This window comes from Pecten maximus, chromosome 1 (genome assembly GCF_902652985.1).
Source record: "Pecten maximus chromosome 1, xPecMax1.1, whole genome shotgun sequence".
NCBI lineage: Eukaryota > Metazoa > Mollusca > Bivalvia > Pectinida > Pectinidae > Pecten > Pecten maximus.
In genome coordinates, this window is record NC_047015.1 from 51,878,636 (window position 1) to 51,886,820 (window position 8,185).

Below are 8,185 nucleotides of genomic sequence, written 5' to 3' on the forward strand. Positions count from 1 at the left end.
AATACAATCTACCAATCATTTAATTGTTAAATAACAACATGGTGACATTAAAAACACTTTGTGCATACCGTCAAAACACGTGTGATGTCGCTTGAATGTCGTTGTAAACAGACACGACTATTTCGTAAAAAGAAACGAAATTGGAAGTGTGTGCCTATAATTTCATTAATACTTACATATGTGAAGTTGATATGAAAGAAATTTTTTATCCAATATTGTTTTCATCAAGAAACTTAATCTACCGCTACATACAATGTATATTGACCTCGACCTCAAAATAATATCGCACATATTCCATACCTATTTACATACTGTACTTCAGATAGAAATGAAAAATAAGCTTTGATGTGAAAAAAATACCCGCATATTGCACCGTGAATGGCAAAGCCAAATCGTTTCAGTTTGTCATAGCCATCGACATGTATAAGGTAATTCGGCCCTTCGGTGCATCTGTCTGCTACGAACACCGTCCGGGTCCAGTTCGCGCTGAAGAGTCAACACATTGCTCCTGAAGTGAAAAAAGCAAGCCAACTCAACATTTAGTCAAGTAGTGTTCAATGTTAATCAAGTATTTCATCGAATTAAACATCTCTATTGAACATGAAATGTCTGATATATTTAACATGTTATTTCATTTGCAATCTCTCTCTCAGCATGATTCAACTAAGGTATAATGCAGAATTTCAAGGTCAAGATGGCGACGATATATCACTTGGATAATGGCATTTTGATCCATTTGATCCGTTTCAGTGCCTTTATGTTTTTCATATATTTCAAGGTCACTGTGTAGTGTTAAAAATGTAAATTTTCACGCCAAAGTTAGGGATGTTTCAGCTTCTTTAATATTTCACAAACATACTTGATATTTAACATCAATTGCGGTATTGTATAATAACTACCAAATGTATATCTGTGCATTGACCTTGGTCTTAATTCAAGTGCACATGCTTCGAATATGCTGAAGCATTTATATAACTTTCCCTATAACCAAAAGGCACAAACACTTCATATTGGGATCGATACTGGTAAATAAAGTTTTAGTCACTTTATTACAATTTATAGACGACGTCAATCGAAATGAAACAGGGATATCGCGTATGAGTATTAACTATAAATTTTTAAATGACGAGTACACGTATACCGGATACACATGTCACCTACATACAGGTATACCGGATACACATGTCACCTACATACACGTATACCGGATACACATGTCACCTACATATACGTATACCGGGTACACATGTCACACACATACACGTATACCGGATACACATGTCACATACACGTATACCGGGTACACATGTCACCTACATACACTTATACCGGGTACACATGTCACATACATACATGTATACCGGGTACACATGTCACCTACACGTATACTGGGTACACATGTCACCTACACGTATACCAGGTACACATGTCACCTACATATATTTATTACATTTTTACTAGTGAAATATCAAAAATTATTCATTCTATAAAAGTGATATTTTTCACTAGTGAAAAATATCATATTTAGTGAAAAATATCACTTTTGCTGATTTGACCAATCAAATTAATGATTAGAAAATACCAAAATAATTGACCAATCAGAAAGCCCGACATATATGTCAGCACCTGAACAGGGAGAACTACTTTTTTTGTATGCAAACTTTCGCTGTAGGCCTAGTTAGCATACGGGGTAGGTTTTTCGTTTTCGTTGATAAAACATGTTATAAACAGAATATCTAACAGTGTCTTCAGTAATACCAAATATATTTCACTCGTGTGGCTAATATTTTGATATTTTTCACCCGTGCTGCGCACTCGTGAAAAATATCAAAATATTAGCCCCACTCGTGAAATATATTTGGTATTACTGAAGACACTGTTAGATATCCTCTATATCATTGCTGACCCTTTTCATGGATATATGTGTGTGTACATAGTTTTAAGTGATGCAAATATCCATACTGTGAAGCCTTGTTTGCTTATTTTTTTTAAATAGAAACTCGATCAACAATACATACGACATATGCGAATGGCGGAAAATTGGTTGCTCATCACAAATGGCCACAATTATTGTTTTTTTTATTAACGAATATGCGACAAATGCGATAACAATTATAAATGCATCTGCGTTTTATACATTCCTATCAGGGCTTCATTATAAATCATACTGGAATAACTTATCCGAAGTGAGTATATGAACTGAATAAAATGACACTTTTCACCAGGTATGTATTTACCAAATAAGGAGGATACACTTACCTGTATAGCTTGAACTACGTCATCCGTTACCGCATGCTGACGACGAAGACCTAGTGATCTGAGTACCAATGTAGTTGTCTACAGCTGAAATAACAGTTTATAATTAATATTACATAAATATAAACGTGGCTTTGTAAACTCACTATATATATAACATGCAATGCTTTTTCTCGCAAACATGTCTTCTCAACTTTCATTCAAAATACATTAAAGATATAACATCCTCATAAAGAGGGAATCAATGATGTGGTAAAAAAACAAATATTTAAAGCGTTGTCCAAATAGTCTGAAAAACAAACATACAAACCTTATAGATACGTGATGTTGGTAGAAGAGAATAAGAATAATATCGGAGTACGTGTAGCCAGCAAAATGATATTCTCTAATTAGATCATGTTCTGACAATGTTTAAGGAAAATTATCAGAAATTGTATTTAACAACATGTTACACATTTTTACTGAATATAAATTATGATTTCAAAATGTAAAATTGAAAAAGCAACTTAACCGTATATTCGAACATATAGATAACAGCACAAGTGAACATAAGCGGTACAATGTGTACCAAACCATTTTAAAACTCACCTAAAAGGTTATTAAAGCTAAATAAAAAGGATACTAGTGGTATTGTCTCCGTTCAAAAGGCTGGTGTAACTGCTTTGCTCCGCCATCTTCTATGAAAGATTGCTCAGCGCATGACTAGCCGGAAGGCGCCATAACGATAAACAGCGTTATGGCGAGGCGAAAAGACGATGTTTAGCGGGGCGCCATAACGATAAACAGCGTTATGGCGGGACGAAAAGACGATGTTTAGCAGGGCGCCATAACGATAAACAGCGTTATGGCGGGGCGAAAAGACGATGATTAGCGGGGCGCCATAAAGATAAACAGCGTTATGGCGGGGCGAAAAGACGATGTTTAGCGGGGCGCCATAACGATAAACAGCGTTATGGCGGGGCGAAAAGACGATGATTAGCGGGGCGCCATAACGGTAAACAGCGTTATGGCGGGGCGAAAAGGCGATGATTAGCGGGGCGCCATAACGTTAAACAGCGTTATGGCGGAGCGAAAAGACGATGTTTAGCGGGGCGCCATAACGATAAACAGCGGGGTGAAAAGACGATAATTATCGTCTTGTCGGGGCGAAAAGACGCTGTTTATCGGGGCGCCATAACGATAAACAGCGTTATGGCGGGGCGAAAAGACGCTGATTAGCGGGGCGAATTAACTCGCCCCGCTGATTAGCGGCTTCACGTTTTCGTTATTTCACGTTGAGTTGTGGCGTCTTTTCGTTATGGCGCGGCGCCATAACGCTAATTATCGGGGGCGAAAAGACGAAGATTATCGTTCTGTCGGGGCGCCAGAACGAAACAACGAAATGGCAGAAATCAGCCACCATAGAGTTTTGTGTTTTTATAGCATACATCATGCATTAAATTGTTTGTTGTTATGGCATACATTTCATTGTGTATGTTTTGTGTAGACTTATTAGTTTATACATGGTGTAGATAAAATACAAATGGGTGATAAATAGAAGTGAGTCACATCAAATCTCAACAAGAAAACACAGGTACTCAGTAATTAATTTGTCTTCTATTCTTTATTCAAATTGATATATATGCATATCAAAGAGGAACGCATAACCCAATGTTTATCAGAAACGCCCCCATTCAATTTCAAATAAGTAATACCGACAGCACAAGGAAAACATAATCCAAACTTAAAATCGATGAAACAAGGACAATATATTAACAATTTAAATATAGATTTGCAAGGAGACCCATGAAAAAAAATATCAGGAGAATAGAACCATTTATTTAGGAGCCATGGTGGCCAAGTAGTTAAGGTGTCTCGACCAACTATCACTCCAACTCTTGGTCATTAATTCGAGAACCATATGGGACTGTTATAAGGTACATGTCGCAGGCTGGAGATTTTTGGCGGGTACTCCGACTTTCCTACACTTCAAAATCAGGAAACATAATTAAATAACCCTGGCTGTTAACAGGACGTAAAGCAAAATAAAACCAAACCAAGTGAAACCATTGGGTTGTTTCACCCAAGCTAGTCTACAAAAAATACACTGTATGTGCATGTCGCGTGTCCTGTCCATGAGCAGGATCATTTAACTTTACAGATTGTTTTTTTTTTTATTATTATTTATTGCTACTAGTCATGAAATACCATTCCTTTAAATCGTTGCTAGTCATAAAGTATCGAATGGATTTGAAGCAATGCTCGGATAGGAGAAAATATTTTCCATAAATGATGACCCGTAATTTAATGCAAAATGAATAAAATGCAAATAAGATTGTGTCATTTGCCTATTTCCCCGTCCTAGATAGAACAAGCAGGGACAGAAGAACACTACCGACAAGCTCTTAGTGATATCTCGGACTGGTGCTGTGACCACGGGCTTTCAACCTTGCCATACAGAAATATAGCGGACAGGGAAAGGCTTATACAAGCGTTATTGAAGAATGAAACAATATTAAGATATAATCATTATTGTAGATACCAAAAATTAGTATTGTATAACATGAACTCTTCTTTGGTACTTTCTTCCATGGTTTGGAGCTTATTTTGAAATTAGTACAGAAATGCATGGTTAACATTGAAACTATTAATATTGGTTACACCAAATGTATTTATTCTTATATCCATTGTTCCACAGCAACCACGACTACAACGAACATTTTTTTACACAGCGTACATTTTTTGTTATACAGGATTACATTTTTAACTAAGCAAGTTAGTTGAGTCATCTGATATTATCTAATAATATGTTTCACCCACTCATTTGACTGAAAGTCCACATATTAGAACATTTCTTTTCAAATTTCATGTACTTTAAGCCACTACAAATATCACTCTTGGAAACTTTCGTCAAAGGTAACATTTATCAAAAATGTATCATAAAAATAAGATATACCCATCATAACGAAAACACTTTTTGTTTTCTGTATTAGTCAATCAAAATCAACGCACAAACGTCGTCGTCATTTTTATACCATGTATATGGCATGACAGCATAGATTTTAAGCCGATTCAAATTCTTGTTTCAGTTATAAATAAATAATAATGTACGTATACAGAGATTGACCAATTCCGAAAGGGACTCATCAGAGTCGGGAGGTTGCTTGATGCAGTCATGCTCGCACCGGATGATTTCAAGACTCTTTTCTGTAAACTTGGGAACAAACCACTATCATTTAGAAACCTCAAGCAAAATGTACAAGGTTCAGTTTAGTTTTGAGGGCTCAAACAAACGGAGCCTTGATAACCAGGCAATGTACTGTCTTGAAGCATTCCTGGCTGACTGTGAAGGTATTATATTTAAGAACGTGCTACAGGGTTTAGAAATCCATAAATAATATACTCCATCAATAACTTTACAAACTTATAGAAACCGGACAACTAGACAACACGACATTATGAACACGCTAAATAGCGGGCATAGAGTATTATATTGTCGGGGTAAAATCCTCATATTGTCTAGTTGTCGGGTTGCTTACTTGGCATTATGTACTATTGAAAAATGCGTGTCTTCATAACTATATCATATCTGAAAAATTACTGTCGGGATTAATACAATATCATACTGCATTATAAAATATTTTGTCAATAGTGAGCTTTCAAAGAAGTGTTAACTTGCATTATTTCGTATGCATAGTCACCAGCAGTTGAATGTATTCATTGTGTTTATTATATAGGAGGGACCACTGGCGTTAGGTTGGAGGACGTACTGGCCTTTTGGACTGGTGCTTTCCACTGTACCGCCTTATGATTCCCTAACAAGCTAGAAATAAGCTTCGGAAGTACTCAACAGTTCCCCACCGCATACACATGTGGTCTAGTGTGGTGCATTTGGTGGGGGTACTCGAATCCAGATGTCTTTTGCAATGACATGGTAAAAAACTATTCAGTGGTGTTGCGGTTTCCATCTTGCGTAGACTTTGAGATCAAAAGATGATGTTTGTGCAGTGACTTTTCTGAAAAAATCATGATATTATTAAGCTTACAAAACAAATAGTAATTTTGATTTTAAAATGTGATGGTTCGGTTTGGTTGGCTATTCAACTCGCCATTCGTCCGTAACCCGTGGCTCGTCCGTCCTTCCGTAAACAATTCTTGTTATCAATAATTGTCAACCTTGCAACCTACGCACGGAATATGATTTGCATGATTATGTTCTTGTGTTTAAAATGTTTGTGTTCCATCGGCATTATAAGAAAGAGCAAATACATGATTGTCATTTAAAATGATATGCCAGTACCTGTTTGATTTTACGGCTTAAAAATCGCTTATACTTTATAGTTTTATGATTTACCAAATTGTGAAATATGAGGGAAGACTAGGACTTCTCCATTCGCCTGTCCGTCCCATTTATAGTGTTCCTTAGTCCTATAGATAATAACACGGATGTAGCATGCGTTATCTTAAATTGCAAATGAATTGTCAGCCATTTGACAATTTTGCAATACATATGAGACATGTTTGAAAAGTGAATTGTTTGCAAGCTATTTCAATCCTAAATTGTAATATCCTTTTAAATTCTTTTAAAATTATCATATTTTCCCTTTGTTATCAGATTTCAGATTATTATATATTAGTCAAATTTTGTTGTATGGTCCCTCCCCTATACAATCTTTGACCAATCTATTGCTTTAAACTCCAAATGTTCATTGCTTTAAATGTTGCAGTACTTGTTTTCATTGCATTAATGATAAGTAATGATTTATGATAGTAACAACCCAACGAGTGAGTATTCATTTCTTAAATGTCACTGGAAAATGGTACGTATTTCATGTGCAATAATCACCAATATAATTCATATATATAAGAACATTTGTTACAAGATAGAACAATCACAGAAAAAAAGATAATAAAAATGGTTCAGAAATTATTAACAAATTCTTTTGAGCTTGTCAATGGTTACGATTATCGGAAAAACATACTTTAAATTTGACAATTTACATTACGTTCAGTCGTTAACACCCTTTTTTGACGATAATGTTATTCATGTAGTACTGTACTCGATTACATTTTTTTGAAACTTAACATAGCTAAAGTGAATAATTGAAACTGTACAATTGTACAAAAAAGGTTATCTGATAATATTATAAGGAATCTTCCTTTCGAACTCCCTATTTTCCAACATATGTGCAAACTATAATAGCTTTCGATCAATCAATATAGTATAAATTCAGCTATCATTTCGTAACAGACTGAAACTATTTTTTCTTTGTACACTTTTAAATGTAAACGCCGTACTCCATACCCTAAAGTACGTGACGAGAAATAACAATAACAATGAATTAAGGGCAGACTATGAGTGAAGGCTACTATGAGCAACATGTCCTTTTATTGACTAAACCAATTGTGAAGAAATAAGAACGGCTGTTGAAGCTGAATGTTTGTCGTACACAACCATGGTTCATGTTTTTCGCATCAATGTAAAACTGCGAAGAACCGAATTTAATTCATCAAATTCTAACAGCTCACTCCATTTTACTTTGAATATGGTACCTCATTACAGAATAAACTCACCTTTCGCACAAATAGTGCGAACGAAATTTTCAATATATAAATGGACATACCACAAACGAATAATGCTTTAACAATCCTACTAGTTGTTAGATATGATGACACCAGGCTTAACTGGTTTTTATCGCAATAATAACTCGGACTTTCCTTAAAATTGCCCGAAGAATTTTATTATTCAAATATTTTCAAAGTTGATATTTTATGGTTTCTGAGCATTTATGTTTGTGGTAATAATGACATTTTTTCAATCATTTGCATGATGCCAGGTAGGTTATAATTACTTTGCAAAATTTTTATTACTTTTTTTTTGCATGTGAAATACGGATGTGATATCAGTGTTTTATAAATATTTCCAAAAATCAAAATCAATAATTATCAA